Source organism: Electrona antarctica (assembly GCF_951216825.1).
Source record: "Electrona antarctica genome assembly, chromosome: 19".
NCBI classification, from domain to species: domain Eukaryota; kingdom Metazoa; phylum Chordata; class Actinopteri; order Myctophiformes; family Myctophidae; genus Electrona; species Electrona antarctica.
Window position 1 is genome coordinate 20,422,369 of NC_136800.1, and position 24,654 is coordinate 20,447,022.

The 24,654-nt window shown below is 42.9% G+C and overlaps 2 protein-coding genes across 2 annotated transcripts in view; both read left to right on the forward strand.

The window, feature by feature from the left end:
* The window catches only part of jcadb (junctional cadherin 5 associated b), a gene marked incomplete at its 3' end in the record, with an annotated part of 52,938 nt that overhangs the window by 14,886 nt on the left and 13,398 nt on the right, over positions 1-24,654 (forward strand). The gene's annotated exons all lie outside the window — the stretch shown is intronic.
* The window catches only part of LOC306943030 (supervillin-like), a 90,837-nt gene continuing 78,162 nt past the window's right edge, over positions 11,980-24,654 (forward strand). The window contains exon 1 of the mRNA XM_079529235.1: positions 11,980-12,368. The gene's annotated coding sequence lies outside the window, so the exon portion shown is untranslated. The remainder of the gene's footprint in view (positions 12,369-24,654) is intronic.

A 24,654-nucleotide genomic window follows, 5' to 3' on the forward strand; every position in this document is an offset into this window, starting at 1 on the left:
AGATCCAATGAGTCTTTTATTTGTTTATGCTTATTTTAACACATTGTGCCCTGTCTCATGGCTTTTCTCCAACAACACAGTGTAAAACCATAATCCCATGGAGCTCTTCAGTGAAGAGTGGCTCTATACCGTATGACACGATAGATCAATGACAAACACATTGACTCTATGCGTGGAGAGGGGAGAGTTGCCTTCTGCATTCGGACGTGTGCGTGTCTCTGCAAGATCACAGGTCTAGTTCCTGCAAGTTCACCGATCATCAACCCGGTGTGTTATAGCTCCAATCTCCAGGTAATTTCAGGAAGCAATAACATCACAGGTTAAGTCGAAGCGGAGGTTGGTAAATAAAAAAATATTGAAAAGATTAAAAAAAAGAAAAAGAAAAAAGATTTAAAAATGGTTACACGGACATAGAACAACAATAATGATGGAGCAATATTGTTGTACAAACAGCAGTGGTCTAGAGGAGCTAGTTGTAGGAAGCATTGTCAGGAGTCTTAAAAGGATAAGGCTGGTGTTGTTACATTTGGTTCCATTGATTTCTTCCACCATCATTAAATTGTGGTTAAGTAAAGGCCAACTTTCCATAGATACAAAAAATAAATGTCAGAATATTTACGTTTTTATTTTATTTTAAAAAAAATCTCCAATTATGGCTATTCTTTATTCAATGAAGTATATTATGGCTTATGTGCTTAAATAAAACAAAACAAATAACTACACAATAATATGTAATAATGTCAAAAATAATTATGTTTTTATGCAACCACAATTTGAGGATGGCGGATTACGTTGGTGGAACCAAGTGTGGGGGAAAAACATAACTCTGCCAGCATCCTTCAATGTGAGCCTGTCTTTCAAATCATATTACAGGGATATGGAATGGTGTCAGGGTATCTGGGTGTGGGGCGGGTGCTTCTTACTTTCATTATATACTGTAGATGATCTATGTTCATACATCTGTATCAACAAAAAAAGGGAGAACATTTCAAGGAGTATTTATTTTTGTTATCATTGAATTGTTAATCAGTTTGCATAATGTACAAAATAAAATATATTTTAAATATTTTAAGAGATATTTTGTATTTAAACCATGATATTTTATTTCTCCACACCTCTATCAAGCTGAAAGTATCATTATGTCTGTATAGTATCATATTGAGAGTATCGCATACTTTTTCTAGTGCTTTAAAAATAATCTGAGTGATGTGAGAAGGGATGGCCCTGTGGTGTGCCTTGAACACACAATTTGGTTTTAGCGAAACGCTAGGGCGCATCGTCGCGTGAATCTCGACAGGATGGGAAAATTCTGATAGTGCCATGATTTCCTATTTGATACAGTAGTGCTTTTTTCATATGCTAAACAACGAGAGTTGATGTTGGACGCACCTTGTGATATCTCATACGTCAAATCCATCTCGGATGTATTTCTTGTTGGTGGTCAGACATGTATTTATATATTTTGTTGTCTTTGTACTTTTTTTTTTGCCTTTGTCTTCCAGGCCAAACCATATGATCTGTTGTTTTGTCGCTGTTTCAAAGCAACATGTTTAGAAATTAAAGTGGGAAAATATGTTGTTTTATCCATGCTGCCACAATTTTCTGACAGTATGTCTGTCTGTCTGTCTCATGTCTTTCTTTCTTTCTTTCTTTCTTTCTTTCTTTCTTTCTTTCTTTCTATCTTTCTTTCTTTCTGTTACTTTTCTGCTGTCGGACACTGCCTTGAGGGATACAATGCATTACTGTTGTCAAACAAAAAAAGCACCTCCTGAGAAGATGTTTGTCAGGATTGATGAAGTGAATGTATATTTTCTAATTATTTGTCTAATTGTGTGTATGTGTATGTGTGGGTGTGTGTGTGTGTGTGTGTGTGTGTGTGTGTGTGTGTGTGTGTGTGTGTGTGTGTGTGCGTGCGTGCGTGCGTGCGTGCGTGTGGATTTGGACAGGTTTCAAGTTCAAGAAAACTGAAACTGAAGGAAATCAAAAATCTAAATTCATTCAAAAAAAGGTTGTGTTTTTTCTGCAGCAGCAGTGCATTAGTATATAACGACAGTGAATCTGTAGGAACCTCTTGTTGTTCAGTCATCATCAACCACGTTTCACTTAACTGTCATGTAGCATTCTGCAGTTGTAGCATTTTATTGACTTGGAACTTTGTCTTAGTATTTGTGTGACTTATTTACTGTAAATCTGGAGTGATCATGTCGCCTTATTTTGTGTGCATTACGTTGTACTTAAGGCAATGCCAAATAACAAACATACTAAGCACTGTTTCATACATTAGGTTTTTTACAAGCAACTTTACTGTTCTGCCATTTTCCTCCAGCCGGAGAGGTACAGTAGCAATGAGTCCACACACCGTCCATGCTCTTTTTATTCTGTAGAAATATGAATTTCAAACTGTGAACTTCAAATGAAACAAACACACACCAACAAACAAAACAACAAACTATAACCACTCTACAACACTGGAGTCCCTATTTTTGGGCATGTCATTATAAGCTAAAAATCTTTGATAAAAAAAATACGCTGATCCACAAGCTCATGGCACATCGTCGTCATGAAGCGTTGTGAGCTTGCACAGTACAGATCGGCTGCTTGAGGAAAAAGAAAACATTTATTTTTGTTATTTATTTATTGTTTAATATGACCTATAAATGGTTATTGGATACAGGAGTAACATTTAGCCTTTCTCAAGAAGCCCATATAGTTGGCATTATACAGGGAGGCCGAGCTAACATGCCCATATATACTGAACCATTTCATCAATTCATTTCCAAGACCCATAGTAGGCCTTGCCTCGTGGTCTTGTATGTAAACTGCCCCTGACTACAGCAAAATGGCTATTTCGGTACCTACGCCCCCCGCCGCCCGCCCCCACCAACACTAATTGGCATGTCAGGTACACACTAGAACATGGTGTTATTTGACTTTTTATACTGTAGGTTATGTGCAACATGAAGCAATTATGCACACTTGTAATATTTTCTATTTTCATATGAGATTTAAGTACGTTTTGTACTCGCTGCCATTTTTTTTCTTCCTTGCATGAAATGCAAGAGAGAGGAGGTGTAAAATGTATTTGCATTTGGTACTCCGGTAGTAAAAAAACAGTGGGCAAAACTTTATTGTTTCATAATTTGATTTTCCAAACTATGCCAAGTATTTACAAGCTATTTTTAGAATAAATTAAAAGAAGTATCATCCATGGTTTCTTTTTTTCCTTTAGGGCATACTATTTGTATCTATAAATCTGGGCATAATCCATAGTCATATGATTGTGCTACTGTTGTATGATACTGCAGTCTGATTCATAAATAAACTCTTTGCATGAAGGTGGTGTTTGTGATCAATCTGGCCAATGGGGCTATTTCATCAAATTAATGGCTTGATTTATATCCTCCATTTGACAATCTCTACGCTTACAAAGATCATATGTCCTCCTTGGTTTGGTCGACCATCTCGACCGTCTCGAGTGCGTGCGCGTGCGTGCGAGCGTGTGGTGTCTGTGTGTGCGTGTTCACAGTGTTAATGTTGTACAATTACAACATTAACACTGCCAGGCCCGTCACACTGCATTCTGTTTGTTGGATCAAAGCTTTGGCACGACGGCAATGCAAGCGGAACCCAGTAAAAGAATCTCCCAGGCTGCTCCTCGAGTCCTGAAGGACCTGCAATCTCCGGTCCTGCTTAAATTGCCTTTTGCTTTTATTACTTTGCAGATGAACTACTTAGACCCTAGCATCCCTATTCGGGGTCAAACATTCCCTGAAAATAGCTGATCTACAAGCTCACAATGTGCCTCTATTTGGATATTTTCAACAAAGAGATTTGGTGTGTGTGTGGGGGGAGATGATCTCGTAAAGGGCCCTGGGGGACTCCGGTCATCTAAGTATATGGGGTTTAAGTGGTTAAAGGATAGCTATAATCCTACTGTCCTGCCTGGGTACTCTTCCTTTGCCACTTAAGCGGTTGTCATACATGAGGAATAGCGGACATAGCAGATCTATCATTTTATAATCCGTAGTGAAAATGTTCTGTTGTAATCTACATGAACAATAGCCTATGATATCATTATCATGCATAAGTGACAAATAGACATTGATTCGATTCGGCTGAAAATATAATATGAGCACTAGCTGTAGCAATTTTTAGCGAGAAGTGATTTCAGGCCATATACGTTTTTGGATACCTATTTCATCCTGCAGGGGAATTTCTGTTTCAGCTGTACCCAGCTGAGTGATACCTGGGTACCTGGGACCTTCGAGTCCGGACTCCCAGGCGGGGGTCTAACCATTCAGCTACTGTATGGCCAGCCATGCTACATGTGCAGTACATGTGCTACTGGAGATGATACAATCATGTATCTGTCAATCTTCTATATTTGGAGAACGTTTGGTTACGTTGTAAGTTAACCTTTGTTCTCTGAGTGAAGAGACTATTTCTCCACCTCATACATATGAAATATGTTGGGTGGAGAGATAGTCTCGATACGATAGAGACCACTATTTTTTATCAGTGATCATACATGTAACTGCGATGTGAGAGTGCGGTCTAGCCAACAAAAACTTGGGACTCCTGAATCGCAGCCCTCCACACAGGGTCAGGGTCATAGTAGCCTAACTAAGGCATCAAAGAGCATATAGGGCATGAAAAGGAAAATAAATGTATTGCGTGTGGCAGGAAAGATCATAAAGGTTCCATTTTGGCATAATTATTTTCACTGTAAAAATAGCCTTAACTGTTTTTCTCACAGCTGGGTTTGTTACTGTACCCCCTGTGCAGTAACAAATACCCGACTGTAAGAAGAAAAAAAAAAGCTAAATGATCAGCAGTTTAGTCATCCTTTATGCCTTGACAATACCCAGTGGCCTCATTTTTAAATTATTCCACAGAACGGTTGTTTGCTGAGTACACACACACACACACACACACACACACACACACACACACACACACACACACGCACACGCACACGCACACGCACACGCACACGCACACACACACACACACACACACACACACACACACAGTCCCATGTGACACATACAGTTATACACACCGGGGAGTTGTCCAGTACAACCACCGTGGGCCATCCATTCCAGCATCTTGACTTAGGGAAATATGGGATAAGTGTCTTCTTGTACAATGGCACCTTAATTCGTTTTTAAAATAGGAGCGGATAGTATTATTAGTCAATCACTCAGCAGGAGATTGTTGCCCTAATTCCTTATTCAAATACTGCTTCACTTCCCCCCCTTCTAAGTTTTAACACACTGTTTTTCTCCTATCAGTGATGGTTTTCGCTCCTGGTGTGTGTGTGTGTGTGTGTGTGTGTGTGTGTGTGTGTGTGTGTGTGTGTGTGTGTGTGTGTGTGTGTGTGTGTGTGTGTGCGTGCGTGCCTGCGTGCGTGCGTGCGTGCGTGCACCTAATCCGATGGGTTGTCCATCGTAGTGTGCATGTACCAGTAGACCAAGGAAGACATTCCCAGTGCCACCACAAATGATTTAAATAAGCCTCATGGTGGCACTATGCCAAGGACTTAAACTATGACATATTTGTGCATTTATTATTTATGTTTGCACCACAGACAGCGGGACACTGTATTTCTGACTGTACACCCTCATAGATTTTATGCATGTTTTTGATATTTAGCTAAACAGTAGAAGTTCTACAGCTAGGGCCAGAGCTGACATGCAGGCCCAGGCCTGGAGGCCCAAAGGTCTGGGTGGCCCTTGGAAAATGGGGCCAACTGAGACCTACTGTTCCAGAGCCTGACCCTGAACTTCAGATGCCGAACCAAAACAGGTAAAGTAAAAGTATAGGCTACCTTGGGCCCGGGCCGGGCTATCACTTGGTTAGAAAGTTTAACAGGATTAATGACTGAGGGAGAAGCTGTCCCTGAATCTGGCGGTTGAAATCCTGAAGACATCTGTAGCCCTTTCGCCTCTGTGTGAACGGGAGGGGTGGAAAAGTCTGTTGTTGGGGTGGGAGACATCCTTGATGATACTGAGGGCCTTAGACCAGCATCATTGTTTGCAGTTTTCACCACCCTTTGCAGTGATTTCCACTCCAAGACAGTACAATTTCCATAGCAAGTTGTGATACACTAGGTTAGTGTACTTTCAATGGTACAGTGGTAAAAGTGCAACATGACATGATGACAGCACTTTATCCAGTTGCATGTACTATACTATACTGCATAATATGGCTGAGATTTCAATGACTTACTTGGAGAAGACTTGTCTAGTAAGACTAGTAATTTGTGGTTTATCATGAAGTGTGTACTGATGTCTCGTCTCATTAATTGTGTGGTGGTGTGGCTGATGCTGATTGGGGTCACGCACGCACGCACGCACGCACGCACGCACGCACGCACGCACACACACACACACACACACACACACAGTAACTATAACAATAAAAGTATAGTTACACCGCTCGGTTAGTACGGGTGCGATTGTTTTTGTAACAAATGCCCGATGCCAGAGACCTTTGCTTCCATGAAATATCTGAGATAATTTGCTAGATGATTGAACATGCATTCTATAATTACTAGTTTGGCCACTTCAAATACTTAAAATAACTAATAACTGAAAATAGGCTGTGACGTGTTGTAAGTCGTGAAGTCTATTTTCGGTGCATGGCACGCTTCCATAAAAGACATATGCTGACTTCTATGGAATCCAAATGACTAAAATCAGCCGTGGTGACTCACTGACTGAGACTTTAATCCATGGATATTGATAACATACCTGGACCATTGATAGGATATGCCAGTCATGCAGGGTCGTTCCTGTGTTAGTTTGCACTTTACCACTCCCCTGTGATATAATTCACTGTGGTTCACTTTAGGGCCCTGAGGCCATCCTGGGCCCAGCACACATGGACTCAAGATCCGGCCCTGAGGCCCTGAACACTGTATATTTTACCTATAGCCTAGTAGGCCTACCATTCCTGTGCCTCATACTATAGGCTACCTTACATTATGCCCACATACTTTATGCTCTGTGCACAGCCTATTTCCTTATTTCTTATATATTTTGTATGTAGGCCTGCCGCCTAACTACAATTGTGAATGCAATTAGGATCTGGTGTATAGCTACTTGTGTTGTGAGTTATTTTCTTTACTATAAAGATGAAGTTATATTGATAGATAGCTATAGGGGTCTTTCCTTCTTGCTCAAAACATTTTTAGACTATTTCAAGACAACAGAAGAGGGTGGCTTTCAGGAAAATAAAGTACAGATTGACATTATGTTTCTGAAGACAGTCTGCTGGCTTCCGTTCAGATTATAAGATCCCCTGATCGTCGTGGCACAACAATACAATAACCTTAATGAAATGCTATATCAAACCCAAGGCCATTAAATCTCATACAACAAGTTCTGTCTTAGGCACAACTAACACATGCGTTACATTGCTTATCGGTAACTTAATAGCCACAGGCTCACAGCCCACAGTCTTCAAATTATTGACAATTTGCTGACGTCACTGGCGGGCGGATATGAACATGTTAGCAATTTAGGCTATAAGCCCGCCTACTATAGGCTACTCCAAAGACACGTTTGCCAAAAAGGCCTAGGATATATATAACATGTTTTACATAAACTTATACGAACTTAAACATTATAAAGCTAGAATAGTTGGGTAGTTTGGGTACCCCATGAAGAACTAACTTCTGACTGAGTCAATTACAAGTTACAACAGGCTACTGTAGTACAGTCAATTCATCACTGTCAGACAGTCGGTTGTCATCACAGCTGCTCTACAGTCGGTAAGTGAACTGTTGTCGCTCCACACAGCTGTCAATATGGGGAATACGACATTTCAGAAATGCAGCGCAGTGACAGATGTAGGCTATCCAAATGCCGCCCATACATGTACTACATTCATTCTCATTCGTCATTCATAACTTGCATGCATCGTGGAATGTGCCACGGCAGGTGGCAAAGAAAGAACAAACGACGACACAACTTCACAAGTTCAACACACAACACAACAAACTGTCAAACTCACTCACTCAAACCATAGGCTATATGAGACGATGGGGAAGGCTCTCTTTTGAAATGCAGGAGGATATTTTCTCACTATGAACTTATACCACATATATGATACTAGTACTACCGTGTAAATGAGCTATTTTGATTTAGGATTTGGTTGACTGCATTAACTGCAATAGCAGAATAAAGCCAGTAGATGACGACAAACTGTAATCCACTGCTAAAGCCTCCCCTACGCCACAAGAGTTTTGACAAGATTTTGGAAAGATTTTTAAAAGACTACATTCGTCTATGAGATGAGATGAGATGAGATGATAATGTGATGAGATACACTGTAATAATCCCTGAAGAGAAATTGAGGCGTTATAGACAGGTGCAATTATGGTTTGACCCTAAAAAAATTGCAACAGAAGGTTTCTCAACTGTTTTGTGTAGTATTAGGTGTCCTTAATAACATACTAAAAGTTTACCAAAGTTTGACCATGCGAAAGGTGTCATTTTCAAGATGGTCGCCGCCAGTTCTTAAAAGACCATTACTCATCCATTATTCATCCTAGACAAGTAATTTTGGTGTCTAACCCTATGTTTTAGTTATGTAGGAATCCAATTAGCTTATATAAATTAGAGTTATGATTATAATAACTAGTGTATTTGAAAAAGTGGTTATAAGGTGGTTATAAGTGGTTTTAAAGGCTCAAAATGAACGCTTTCCAATATAAATTTACATTTATCCTTTTTCCACGTGCCATAATTGGTGATTTTACTTGTAATTCAAATTATGTTGAAGCTTTCAACAATTTACTTAAGGAATAAATGCATTATTACTGTGTGGTACTGTGAAATTAGTCAAAACGGGGCCGCCACGTGAAGGCTCAGTACCGCTAACCCCTATTTTTTTTTGTTGCTTTTTTCATACTACACCGTTCTATTTCATAGTTTCTGACCATGAGAGACTCAATGGAATACCTATTTTTATTATTGGGTGTGTCTGGACCCTTATTGTGCATATTTACAAGATGGTGGCTACCCGAAATAGTGCTTTACCATGATTTCTACCATGATTGTTGACTGTTTTGGCAAACACAAGCAATATTAATCCATTGGCTAAGATTCATGGCACAGAAGGAACATATTTTCTTGAGCTTGCATATTGTCAAAATGGCTGCAAACATGAAAAAGAAAAGAGACATTACATTTCCTGTCAGATCCTATTACCCAGGGGGGCAAACCACCCCTTTTTGGATACCTGCATTTGCCATAACATCAAAGGTTGACCACCAGAAATATCTATGACCCAATAGAATCACAACCTATATGGACACACCGGTCAATTTCTTTGCTGGAAATGCAATATGGCCACCACAATATTAGCCCCCATTAGCCTATAATGCAGGTGAATAGGGCAACATTTTTAACTGAGGGATATTTCCACGAAACTTCACAGGTTGATCAATGATATGAATACCATAATGGTTTGTATTGGAAGTTTCCATGATATCCAATATGGCCACCACAATACTAGCACCCAGAAAATAGGTTTGGCTTCTGAACCAGATGAGCTATAAATACAAACTCATGGTTTCTAACCACGAAAGATATTATTGTTCTGGGGTGTTTCTTTGCAGAAAGACATCCCTCTGGCTGTATTTTGGTTTTGTTCTACTGTTTGTTGGAATTTCCTCTGTTTATGTTGACAATCATCCCTGGCAGGGACGTGCATCGCTGAGTATGGATGGTCTCTCAGTGACGGGAATGCAGTCCCCTGTCCATCTACAGAGCCAGCCTGGCCTATGTCAATGAACAAGACAATATCATGTAGCTGTATCAAAGGCTGCCAGAAAATCTGTTCATGTGCCAGGGACTGGAGACAAGATGCAGCAGGAGCTTCACTCCATTCCTGACTGGGAATGTCTCAGATGCATGCATCATTCTGTGTGCTCTTTATGGGCCCAAAACCACTGGCTCAACTCCAGTCCACTCCTCTGACAAGTGTCCTGCTCACTGACAAGAGTGACATCCTAGCACACTGGGAAGAGCACTTCAGTGAGGTGTTGAGAGTCCTCAATTTCCGAAGAGGATATTGCCACGATACCCCAGCTGCCAATCAAAGCTGATCTGGCTGACCCCCCCCACCAGTGCAGAGACAGTGAAAGCACTCCAACAACCCACTTCTGGAAAGGCACCAGGAGGTGATGGGTTGCCTGCAGACATCTACAAGAATGGAGGCATGGCACCTGTACAAGGTAATCTGGATAGGGGGAAGTCGCTCCAGACTTAGTGCATCCATAGTGCATGTTTACAAGAGGAAAGGGGACAGGGCATACTGCGATAACCATCATGGTATAGCCCTCCTGAGTCCTGAACATCACAGTAAAGATCTTAGCAAGAATCATCCTCAACCGGCTAATCAGCCATGCTGAGAATGTTGTCCCTGGATCCCAATGTGGTTTCCACGGAGGCAGAGGTACCTGTAACATGATCTTTTCCATTTGCCAGCTGCAAGAAAAGTGCAGAGAGCAGAAGGGTCTCTATATGGTGTTTGTCGACCTCACCAAGGCCTTTCACACAGTCATTACAGCAGGCGTTACAGCAGCATAATAAAAAAAACTACTAGACAAACAGAAAAACAAAAGAAACATGTGGACATTAAATACAAAACAAGCCCACGGTCAACATTATGCATTGAGTCTAATTTAGTCTTGTAAAAAATCTTTCCAAAATCTTGCCAAAAGGCAAAACACACCAGTTCATTATGCCTGGTTTTCCTGGTGGGTGGTGATGGATGGTGATCCACCTGAACTGAAGCCGCATCCACAGCTTTTGTTGCATGATAAAGGGAGGGGATGATATTGTGTTCCAAAAAATGTATTTGCAATATCCATCCAGCCCATTGAGCCCTATAGGTAATTTAGTCAGTCATGTCAAACAATAATAAGGTTTCCTTTGTGTGGAAAATAGAACTGCTACATCTCCTGTCATTGTGCAAGGTTGTCTACTGGGTCAGACAGGACCCATTTGTGGGTCACAGACACATTTTTATGGGTCCCTTTATTTTTTTATTTAGTTTATAAAACAATATCTAAAAACATTGCCAAAAAAGCAAAACAAAATCATGAATTAAAAACAAATAAAAATTGATAATGTTTAAGTAATTTCATGAATAAATAAAATAGAAGAAATCCCATAAATTAGAAACCAAATGTTTAAGAAGTATAGTGAAAATAGTCCACATTGTGAGCTTGTAGATCTGCTATTTTCATTAGTTTGGGTCCCGGGAAACATCTAATTTCTCCTTTGGGTCACGACTCACGGGCTAAAACGTTTTAGAACCACAGCTCTCACACACAGTTCTTTGATTCTGCAGGACACAGCAGCAGCCCGCTGGTGGTGGAGGAGGATGATTGTTGTTTTAAACAGCTGATTGGAAAGATCCACCCTTCCTTCACTGCTGCTGCTGCTGCATGGAGCCCGGCCCGGGCCGTCTCTCTCTCTCCCCCTCCTGGCTATTTATGGCAGATTCCCCCTCTACTCTACCCAGGCTCCTCGCTTCAGCCCATACATGGTTGCTACTGGATGAGGTTACCATGCCGGTTTTGGCCTGTGCTCCCACCTCAACCCCGTGGAGTCTCTCTCTCTCTGTCTCCCTGCCTCTCTCTCTCTCCCTCTCTGCTGTCATGCCAGCGTTGTTGGCTGGCTATGGGATGGACGTTTTGGAATGTACCCCTGCGGGGGCAGAGCTACACAGAGGAGAGGACTCCTTTAGACCCCATCCCACAAATAGTTCCAACAAGCACCTGAAGTGTTACCAGCCGCTGCTCCTCCTGTTGGGGTGTTTTGTCCTCCACCTCCCTCTGCCCTCCCCCTCTGCCCTCCCCCTCCGCTCTCTCTCTCTCTCTCTCTCTCTCTCTCTCTCTCTCTCATCCTCCCTCAGTCCCTTCCCTCTCTCTCTCTCTCCTTGCCATTCTTTCTCTACCCTCCTTTCTTTTCCTGTGCGTTCCTGTGTCTGGACTCTGGACTGATTTATTTGGCCCTCGGTGCTGCACACAGCGCAGACCTTGTGGGAAAGCACCACAGGCTATATTCATCAGCAGCTGAAGTTGGATCAGGTTGTTGGCAGCGGATGGTTCTGGAGCCGCGGTTACAGGTTGACCTTCTCACACCTGCATCTCCAGCAACCCTCGGCACACGCTGTCTTCCTGGACAGAGAGAGAGAGAGTGAGAGAAAAGAAAAACACACAAATAAGGACAAATAACTAAACAAAAAACTGGAACTTTCCCTTGCTGTCTGGATAAATGGAATTCACTTATGAATCCTGTTGCTGCCTCACCTGTTGAGTGTCCGTGCTTGAATTGGAATTAGACAAAGTAAGTATCGGTCTCGTTTTTCCTTCTGTTGTCAGGTTTGGTTTCACTGAACATAGTAGATGTTTTTATCATGAGCAACAGGGTATATGATATTGGCAACTGGCAAGTTCTCCTTCATAAGAACGTAAGAAAATTGTCACAGTGCTGACAATGTGGAGGCAATTTAATGTATTTCTCATATACTGTGTAGTCAGTTATACACTCTTAGGACTGGAACAAACATTTTGTAATGTATAAATGAGGCTATGTTTCTATGTAATTTATGGAAAGGTGAAAGATTTGTGCATCCTTTACTGAAGGCCGATTTAAATACCTCTGTTGCTACAGCGCCCGGATGGAGCTCCACATGTCGTTAAGGGTGGTATTATAAGCTGTCTGCTCTGCCAACCACTTTGGCAGGTAACAAATCATCGTTTAGAGGCTCCGTTCTACATTAGTTTTACTGGTAACAGATTGAAAGGCTAGTACGCTTGCCTTATGTAGTCTATACTGTATTTGGATAGTGGTAATCGTAATCCAAAGATTTGTAATGACCCAAGTGCAAGAAATGTACAATTATTCGTCTTGATCTCAGTGCTGCAAAGGCATTTTCACAGCTGACAAATTAGTTACTGATTATACTCGCTGGACACAAGACAAAAGGCAGTGGTTTTCAACCAGTGGTCCCAGCCGGTCCTTGAGGGGGTTCCAGGTGGTCCTTGAGGGGTTTCCAGGTGGTCCTTGAGGGGGTTCCAGGTGGTCCTTGAGGGGGTCCCAGCCGGTCCTTGAGGGGGTTCCAGGTGGTCCCCAGCTAAATGATGGACCGGTCCTTGAGGGGGTTCCAGGCGGTCCCCAGCTAAATGATGGACCGGTCCTTGAGAGGGTTCCAGGTGGTCCCCAGCTAAATGATGGAGAGTTGGTAACCAAATGGACCCTTATAGATCTTTAACTCTTTAGTTTTGGGTCTGAGTAAATGGCTAAATGTCATCAAATGGTGGTCCGTGGCTCAAATGCTGAATAAATAGTGGGTATCAAAATGGTTGAATACCACTGGGATAGGGTCAACTCGCCGTCCTAAGCTGGTGTTTCATTTGATGTTGCTTTTTGCAACATGATGGCGTGCTGGACGGGCGATGAAACTGGTGAGCCAAACTAGTCACACCTCCCTCCCTCTGTTTGACATGCTGGATCTGTCTCATGTGACCACCAGTGCTGTAAAGTAACAGTAACATGTTGAGGTATTTCATACTTTAGCGGAGTATTTCCGAATTTCAATACTTTTACTTATACTCCACTACATCCCGGAGGACACTATTACTTTTATTCTACAATTATTTGAAAACTTTATAGTTACTGGTTATTTTTTTAGATTTAGATTTTTATTACATACATTAACTACTTAAGCTCTCTATAAGTAGGTCTCTATATATTTTGCCTATTTGAAAATAGCCGATCTACAAGCTCACAACGCGACAGGTTGTGAGCTTGTAGATCTGCTATTATCAAAATATTTGTATACATTTTGAAAACTTTAAATGGGACCATCTGCATAATGAGTACTTTTACCGTTGGTACTTGAAGCACATTTTTATGCCAATACTTGTTTTGTACTTTTACTCAAGTACATTTTGAATTGCGGACTTTTATTTGTTTTGTTATTTCTATATTGCAGTATTGATACTTTTACTTAAGTAAAAATTGCAAGTAATATTTCCACCGCTGCATGTGACCACATGGGGATTGGTTTTCTCAATGCCAGAAGGCTGTGGGCTTGGTATGGCCGCATGAGAGATATCTGGTATGTTTTTGGCTAAGGTGCTGGTTCTGTCAGTAGCCCGGTGTTATTTCTCCGAAGTTTTGTTTTTATACTGTTGTGTACGTGACGTGTGTGTGTGTGTGTGTGTGTGTGTGTGTGTGTGTGTGTGTGTGTGTGTGGGGGGCATGGCCTCTTGCTTCTGCTGTTTAGTGGCCTGCACCTGTTATCTCCGTCAGAAGCAGACAGGTTTACTGGCCCTACGCTTGACCCTGTGCTGCGGGACTCTCCCCCGGCCGTCTAAAATATAACCAGACACGTCACACAAGCACAAACATTTAATTTGCCAAGTGCAACACAGTAAATATAAATATACTACTGCGTGCAAACAACGATAACTGGCGCTCTAATGCACAATAGTGTACGTAATCGCATAGAGTTTGACTTGGCTTTCATTCACATTGGAATTGGGGCATTCAATTTAGTTTGACTCGGTTCCACAGATAATTATTGTGAAAATAGCAGATCTACAAGCTCACAACGCATCACGTTGCAAGTTGTTGTGAGCTTGCAGATCGACTATTTTAACAAATTTTGCCTCTTTCTTATTTATTATTTGACAATTTGGCCAATGTTTGATCAGTTTATATAGCTTGTTGATTACTTTTGATGCAGTAATGGTATTCTTTCTTTTTTTTGGTATTAAAAATGTCTTAAAAGTCCTTAAATTGTCACTTTACTGTCATCTGGGGACCCCCTCCTTCCCCAAATCATCTTGGGGTCCGGAGCCACAAGTTGACAAGGTCTGGGGACCCCCAGGGGTCCTTGAGGGAGTTCCAGGGGGTCCCCAGCTAAATTATAGTTTGGAACCAAATGGACCATTACGGGTCTGTATAACTCTGAGGGTCCATTTGGTTCCATTTGTACACAGAGTTAAATGAACATTAATTTTACAATATAAATTGGGGGTCCCAGAGATAGAAATGCCATTAAATGGGGGTCCGTGGACTAATGTGCATGTCAAACTGGGGGTCCTTGAAATTAAACGGGTTGAGAATCACTGCTAGAGCTGTAAAAATCTTCTCTTATGGAGGGTCCCTGGCATATCTATTCAAATGGGGGTATGCAGGCTAATTAGTGTCAATTTGGGGGTCCTTGACATGAAAAAGTTTGGGAACCACTGGTGTAGTTCTGACTGTGCATATGAAGTGTACAGTATAAAGAGTATATATATGGCTGTGTGACGCGGTGTGAACTTGTAGAGTGGTTATTTGTTTGTGCACATTTAGAAGCCTGGTGCCCAAAATAGGGACTCCAGGTTGAAAGTGCTGAAACCTTTCAAGGTGCCCTTGAGCAAGACATTGAAACCCTACCTTTGAGTCACGCTGGAGTAGACCATCCGCTAATGGCCCCACTTGACGGTATACAGGTACATGTACACGGTAAAGTCTAATTTATTGTTTGTAAGCATAATTAGGGCTGTCACGATTACAAATTTAAATTGGAGATTAATTGTCACACAAATAATTCTGATTAACGATTTAATTGTTTTGTTTTTTTTGCATTGAACTTTGGAACGTTACAATTTGTATTTTTGTTTGCCTTTTAGGTTTCGTAATCACAAATTGCACAGGGCAGATATGACACATCATTGAAATATACAAAGAAATCACTGACAAATTTAATAAAAAAACTTTCCAGAGAATGGACAAAATAGCGGAAATAGTTGATCTACAAGCTTACAACACGGTACGAAGTGACATCTTGTAACTTGTAAGCACACACACACACACACACACGCACACACACACACACGCACACACACACATGCGCGTATGCTGAACTGTACGAGCGAAAAGAGCGTCGCGGTGCATCCCTACTTATATTTCTACATTCCCAGAGCTAAATTAACAGTCGTGTGTGTAGACTTGTTAATTTGACTGGTGTTTAGTTATCATCTCCTTCCTCTCATTTTACTCTTTCCATTTAGAGCAGCAGCTCCTTCCAGGGTGGCTGGGTGGGGGGGTTGAGCAGCACATACCGACCTTTGCCCAGTCCACCGCCTGAGACACCCAAATGAACCCTCCATCCATCCAATGCGATGCGTTGCATCACTGTCTGCAAGGGACACGGCATTCTGTTCCCTCGCTGCAGAGACCTGTCACATTTCTTACATAATCGTCTAATCGCAAGTTCGCAACTATTTGAGATAATCACAGTTTTTTTATGATCGTCATAATCGTTTCCATGTTGGAAATATGTATATCTTTTCAAACATTTTAAAAAAATAGTGGAAATTGTACTTATAAATAGCCGATCTACAAGCTCAAAACATTCAAACACATTCATGTTTTGAGCTTGTAGATCGGCTATTTATGAGTACAATTGTACAAAGTTATCAAATTATGTATGTTATTTGTCATATCTGCCCTGTGCACCTTTAGTTTACGAAGCCTAAAAGCCAAACAGAAATGTATCTTTTTTTCATGATGTCCAATGTTCAATGACAGAAACACAATGAAATCTTTAATTATGAATTATTTTACCGATAATTAATCGTTGAGTAAAAAAATAATCATAATGGTGACAGCCCAGTGACCCTCACTGACCCTTCCGCTTCCGCACTGACTTCTCGCCACACGCACAGCTGTTGAGTGTGATCTCATCCCGTCAATTAACCCCCGAGGCTTTGTACCCGGCACTCGGCACATCTCTGATTGTCCTCGGCTGCCCACTGTTCCAGCCAGCGGGCGGCTTGTTGTGGGGACAGACAGGCTCTCAGCGGGCTGCTGCACACAGCAGGCAGACTGAAGGATATACTGTAGCAGCCAACCTCCCTCAGGACAAGTGGATGGATTATTGTGGTCACTGCATCGAGTTCTTAATAGGTCGGTTTTCGGTCGGTCTAATGCGTTGTTGTGTTCATGAGAGTAATTAGAGTTTGTCATTGGCAAGAGACAACAGTACAGGATGAACTCCATATTGCATTGAAACCCCTCAGCTGTATATCAGGAGAGTGTAATCACATCCACTAAGGTAGTGTGTTTTTGCCCCAACTGTCTGTCTGTCTGTATGAACAGATTTGCACACAACTGAGTAACGCATCAGACTATAAATAAATAAAGTTGAGTTGAGACTTGGTGGTTCTCAAACTTCTTTTACAGTAATTTCAAGGCCCCCACATTTGTGCACCCTTCAGAGTTAAGCTAAGGGTCAATTTGGAACCCGCCCTCAACTTCAAGGAAACCTGCGGGTCCCCAGACCCCACTTGAGAACGAACCACTTCCACTGCCTACACACACACACACACACACACACACACACACACACACACACACACACACACACACACACACACACACACACACACAGACACACACCCGTGTGAACTGAGTGGTGCAAACCCCCCCCCCCCCCCTCTCTGTCTCTGTCTCTCTCTCTCTCTCTCTCTCTCTCTCTCTCTCTCTCTCTCATTAGCAGGCAACATGCAGCACTATCTCTCTCTCTCCGTTTCTGGCACAACAGCGCCACTTTTGGTACTCATTGGTACTGGTCACACACATAGTCACACACAAACGGACATTGCTGTTCGTTGGAGTGGTTGCACCACTCAAAAAAAGCATAATATCAGTCCAAGATGTTCCAAGATGATGTAGATTGATTTGGAGCAGGACAGGACAGTACCTCTTCAGCGCACCGCCTCTGGTATTAACCTCTGTCCTCCTACCCCCTTTCACAGTTTCTCCGCGGCAGCATGCCTCTCTCTTTCTCTCTCTCTCTCTCTCTCTCTCTCTCCCCCCCCCCCCCCCCCCCCCCCCCTCCCTCTCTCGGCTGATGATTTGCAGAGCTTCCTAAGTGTGATTCTGTGCTCATCGATACCCATATAAGAGCAGAGCAGTGCCTGGAGTGTCAGGGAGAGTTGATGCAAGGCAGAGCAGAGGAACGCAGACCTGGAACCCAGAGGGGGAGACGCCAGAGTAAACGTTCCGGGCAGGAGGCTCACATGGGGCTTTTAGCTGTCAGTGCATTTGGGTGTTTTCAAATGGATTTATATTAGTTTGTTTCTCCCCATCTGTTTGTCTGGGCGCGCACGCGTGTGTGTGTGTGTTGTGTGTTTGTGTGTGGGTTGGTGTGCTTTATGTATTTGTATTTTGCAAGTGTGTCGTGGGTCTATGTGCGTGCACACGTATACACACATATTAGCGTGTTTGTGCAGTCTAAACTAAACACAGGGAAGTGGAGCTGCACTGTGTGGTTTCCAGTCTCCTAATAAAGGCACACTAGAGCAGTGGTTCTCAAAGTGGGACCAGGGAACGGCTGATTCGGTCTGGTTTATTAACCAGGCTAGGACCAGGGGTCCTTGGAGGGGTTCCAGGGGGTCCCCAGCAAAAGTAGTTCATATAGCGTCACAATCATTTTAACCACTTTATACATTGATATGTTGTTGCATGGCTATTCAAAAATAGCAGTTCTACAAGCTCATAGTGCACCACTTATATTTTAACATAAATCTTCTCTTCTGGGGGTCTCTGCCAAAACCTTTTTACATGGGGGTCCGTGGCCAAATACATATGGACTCGGGGGTCCTTGGCATGAAAAGGATTGAGAACCACTGCTCTAGAGGGATAAATGGAGAACAGTACAAGGCAAGGTCTACACTACAGCTTGTGGGATACTGATGCGCCAGGAAGGAAGCTAGAGATGGTGTAAACAAGCGTCTCCTCACATAGTCAAATATGGACTGTTCATTTAACTGTAAAAGTGGAAAGAGAGACCTGTATGGGTGAACACTGTGGGTTCTTACTGTGTAGAATAGCCCAAGTTAACATATTGTAGACTGCCTGGTTTCCAAATGCATCCTTAACACTTTATGTTTAGGCTGACACAAATATTCAGAGTGACTTAAATTAATTACAGCTGGAGAATAATGCTTCAATGTTGCATGATTGTCACCGATTGGAATTGGTGATACAATTGGTGAATTGGAACCACAAGATTCAGTGATCGCCCTTTAGTTTGTAGTTTGTTTTTAATTTATTTTTTGTCATTTAATTTTTAAGCGTGCGTGCGTGCATGCGTGCGTGCGTCCGGGGCAAATTTTGCAAGCCGTGCCGCTGGACCACCACTCGCCACATTTGTTTTAATATCTTGTTTTATATTTAACTTCATATTATAAGGGCAGTGATAGTGAATAGGAGTCATGTGGCAGACTACTGTATGTTGCAGTGTGTCCGATATAGTTTTTGTTTTTGTTCAGTTGACCGTAGCATGTAAAGTGGCAGATGCCACTTTACATTTGTACACACTCAGAGTTATGAGGGTCTGTGGACTAAATGCATACCAAACTGGTCGTCCTTGAAATGATAAGTGTAGTCTGCTGTATTGTACACATTACAGTATGAGGTTCTGTCAGTACTGGTAGACTAGCCCCAGATACCCCCGCTGGCCTGACACTTTGATCCGTTCCCACAAAGAAGAAAGCACAGACACCTCCTCCGCCACAGTTTATAGCGTTGGTGGTCGGCGTTCTGATCCTTATCTGAGAGCTGATGACTTGCATTGGCTCTCTGAGCTAATGCCATCCTCTTAGTTCAGCTCAAATCTGATTCATACACAGTTGAAAGTCAGTGTCGCGGGCCACCAAAAATAGCCGATCTGCAAGCTCACAGCGCGCCGTATAGGCAACGTGTTGTCAGCTTGTACATCGGCTAAGTACTTAAATCAAGTCTTTAGGCTCCAGCGGAAGGCCGTGCCTCATGCCGTGTCACTCGTACCGTACACACGGCAGTAAGTAAGTAGTGTAAAGCTGCCGTACGGTACGGGGACGCAGTGGAACAACGGATCATGTGCTATTGGTTTCCAATAGGAAAAGACAAGCTACAGCATTACTGGCTGCATGGCATGCGCCAGCGAGCTTCTCAGCTCGAAAGCTTAATCTTCATTAGTTCAACCTTTTGATGTGTTGAGAGGAGAGTCCCCCCACCGTGCTTTGATGGCCCCCTCTCGTCAGCCTCTCCACGCGGTTTGTCCGCATGAGATTTGTTTCATTTATTACGTAATAGAGTTGGTTCGCTTTGTGCCCGGACGCAGTTGTGAAGGAGCAATCAAGTGAACTCCAGTGGTGGAAGTAACTAAGTAGTAGCCTACATTTACTTAAGTAAAACTTTGAGGTATTTGTACTTTACTCGAGTATTTACAATTTCCAACACTCACCTCGGATCGACATATTGTACTTGTAAGGTTTTTAGACATTTGAAAACTTGAAATGGGACATTCTGCACAATGAGTACTATTATTTTGAACTCGCATGAAGACTACCTTACTTATCCATTTCGCAACGCAGGCATTCATATCCTTTCCTAGCACGTCGTCAATTCATACCAAAGCTGGACAAATCCCTCCAAACTGCAGCTTTTCAAACACGTGAGCTTTGAGTGATTATTATTACACAATTTACACGTTGCATGAACTTCATTCCTTTGCTAGACCGAATGAAACCCGGTGTTCTTGTTAGCTGGCCAATTGCAAATGTCATTAAATGCTGGCAAAAGAGAAAATAATTAGTGGCTTCTGTGAAGTCCAGAACCCGGCATTTATAGTGCATTAACACCTTTCAAATGGCCCGCCCTATTCTGAGGGAGGAGGGCTTGTACAGTACAGTACAGTACAGTACAGTACAGTACAGTACAGTACAGTACAGTACAGTACAGTACAGTACAGTACAGTACAGTACAGTACAGTACAGTACCACTCAGTTCAGACGGCTCAGATTTCCTCTGTGCTAATAGCTTTATTGCACAGCGCATTGAAGCATAGCTGTTCTCTGTCATTCTCAACACTTAACAATTAGATTTGTGTCACAACATTATGTTTGAACGGCCCCCGGGGGGGGGGGGGGGGGGGGGGGGGCTGTGGGCAGAACAGAAAAGAAAGCGGGACAGAAAAAGCTGTAAGAAAAAAACAACCCTGTGGGAGAAAAATACCTCGCCGACCGTGTTTGAGCTGAACATGTGGTAGCTTCCTTCAGTGACACATGCTGTAACACAAGTGATCATTTCCAAGCTCAAGCACACGTGCTTGCGGTTGACTTGACTCTTGTACAATGTGCCCCCCCCCCCCCCCCCCCCCCCTCATGTTTACTTGAGTTGTCTTCAGGCAGCGGCAGGACCTGAGACAGCCCGCCGTATTTAAGCATGTGACTTTTTTTATTCGTGGAAACACCAGTTGACGATGACGTCTAGAGGCCTCTTGACAAATTGTACAATTGTATGAAATGGGGGTGGGGGGCAAGACACGGAAGTGTGTGTGTGTGTGTGTGTGTGTGTGTGTGTGTGTGTGTGTGTGTGTGTGTGTGTGTGTGTGTGTGTGTGTGTGTGTGTGTGTGTGTGTGTGTGTGTGTGTGTGTGTGTGTGTGTGTGTGCGTGCGTGCGTGCGTGCGTGCGTGTGTGTGTGTGTGTGGGGTGAGGGGGTCAAAATATCATGTTTGTTGTCGAGGGGTGTGCCAGACCCAGCATGTGAGAGAGAAAAATGGGGAGGGTGGTAGAAATATAGAGAGAGGGGGATTGAAGGATAAATAAGAAGGTATACAAATGAAGCGCCCAAAGGAGTAAGTGGCACAGCAAAGTGGAGGGAGAAAGACCATCGAGGAGGGAAAAAAGAAGACTTACCTTCTTACAGTAAGCCCTATAATTGTTGCTTTTGGGCAGAACCATCTTTAACCAAACTATCCTAATTATGTTGTTGTTGTTTTTGTTTTTTATATATGTATTTCTATATATATTTCTTGCAATGTTTCATTGTGTCTTACATAGGTAGAGGCCTCGTAAAGCCCCTCTGGCTTTTTGCCTCAGCCTAGCACTTTACCCTTTTTATATTTGTATGTTTATTGTATTGTTTTTTATACTGTGCTGAATAAATAAATACTAAAAAATGCTAAATACTAAAACACAAAAAAAGAAGAAAAGAAACCCAGTAATCCTGGTCTCTTAAAGCTGCTATAAGCAATAATATGTCACAATTTGAATGACCTTTTTATTTTTTAGGTATTCAGACAGCCAGCAATGGGTAGAACGCTCCCCTGTCTCTGTGACACATCTAGGGGCCACAATCTGCATTCAAAGATTTTCCTAGAAGCTTTGTCATTGGTCGATTTGCCTGTCTGCTTCCTGATTGGTTAGTCATTTCCCCCTAGATGTGTCACAGAGACTACTTTCTTTTTGGGAGCCTTCTACCCATTGCTGGCTGTCTGAATACCAAAAAAATAAAGGTCATTCAAATTTTGACATATTATTGCTTATAGCAGCTTTAACTGCCTCCCCCTGGCCAGCCGGGCGCCTGATGGAGGGGAAAGGAACTGGTTGGAATAACGTGTTCCTTCCACGCGCAGTCCAACTGGGGAAACTCCCCCCTGTCAGGTGCAAAGAAGCGGCTTGGACGCTCATGCATTGAAGGAAGCATGAGGTCAGTCCGTTGCTCTCCCCGGAGGGTATGTAGACACCAGGATCACATTAGATAATTGACACTGAGTGAAAAATGGGTTGCAAAATTGTGGGATAAAAAAAATAAGTAAATACTTAGTTATCTCCATTCCTTAACTTTTTTTGTTTGTATTTTAATGGCCTACTTCGTCATACAGCAGTAGTGTAACACAAAAGTAGCAAAAATAGCCGATCTACAAGCTCAAAACGTGTCACATTTTGAGTTTGTATATCGGCTATTTTTTTTATTTGAATCCTGAAAAACAGTAACAGTATTGGACATAATAGAGTTTCCACCCGACAGCAACAATATTTCTGAGAAAAAGTTCTGAAACTGTCATTACGTTTTCTGAAAATATTTGAAATCTCTAGCCCAAGACGACACGCTCAAAACAACATGTACGGCAGATAGGTTGATAGTGGTTACATGATACTCTCGTAAATCGGTGTCTGTGCCTGCGGAAAAAACAGCCGGTCTACAATGTGCTCACAACGTGCGACACATTGCTGCGCAATGGAGTATCAACCAGGATTTATGCACGTGTGTAGCCGGCCTGCTGGTAAACACTAACACAGGCTTGGGGGGGGGGCTGGACCCCTCAGGCAGCCAGCCACTCACAATGCATGTTGCCTTATTAGGGGTGTCTACAGGGAGACCAAGCTGACACTGCACGGGCTGGCTGGGCCATCGGGTGTGAGTGTGAGGGGAGAGACAGACAGACAGACAGACAGACAGACAGACAGACAGACAGACAGACAGACAGACAGACAGACAGACAGACAGACAGACAGACAGACAGACAGACAGACAGACAGACAGACAGACAGACAGACAGACAAGGAAAGAATGAGAGAGTGAATGAGAAAGAGAGAATAAAGAAGGGCAACGGAAATAAGAGTGAGAGAAGTCCCCAGGACTTTTTTGTGTTATTCTTTCTGTTATCCTTTTTGAGTGGTGTAAACCACTCCTACAACTGGCTTGTCTGACTTCACCTTGCGCTGTTTACATTACTGTCTATTGAAAAGTATTCAGAGAGCGAGAGAGAGAGAGAGAGAGAGAGCTGATAAACTTATCCAGAGTAACTTAAAATGAGTGAGCACAGGTAAATATGGGTGACCTTTAACATTGCATGGTGGCCCTGTTATGGGGACATTCTCAAAATGTTAAAAATGTCCCCCCAAAATGTCTCCCAATTATTTCCATGTTATTATTTTTTCAAAAAATAGCAGATCTGCAAGCTCTCGACACATTGCAAGCTTGTAGATGGGGCTATGTTCGCTATTTGTCGTACAAAAAAAACATTTTATATTACTAGACCGGTGCCCGGCTGTATAGAGCTCCGAGTCGGTAACGATGGAAGTTGGAGATCCGTGCACCACCCGGCTATGCAATACCCGTTGTACCCATGTCAGAGTACCCGTTCCACTTCCACCCATATGTCTGTGTCCCTTTTATGCCCATATATGGAGATTTCTGGATCTGTCTCTCTGTGTCCCTTTATTCTTATGGAGTTCTGTGTCAGGCATGCCCAAATATGGAGTGTTGTGATGTCAGAACAGGCCAGCTCCATATATGGAGCCTGGGCAGGGGCCCTGTCCAGAGCCCAGGCAGAGGCCTTTTGTGGCGGTTCTGGACAACCGTGGGTCCGACTGACTCGACACCGGGCACTGCACTCCCTGTGGGGGTGTGGAACGCGTGTGTTGAATTTGTCAGTGGGGCGAACGGTTCTGGAGTTACGTGGATTACAGCCGCACACACGTACAGACAGACGTACAGAGACATGGTGCATTTTAGATAGATAGATAGATAGATAGATAGATAGATAGATAGATAGATAGATATACATATTGGGGCTTAAGCCAAGCTCCCAGAACCGAGGAGAATGATTGAGGCTTCAGAAGCCTGGTGGGCATTGCAAGACCTCTGCATTTGGGACACTGCTGCGCATGCTTCTACCATCTGAATTCTGAAACGCACTCTATTGGCTCTCTCTCAGCACGCACGCACGCACGCACGCACGCACGCACGCACGCACGCATGCACGCACGCACGCACACATACATACACACAATAGTG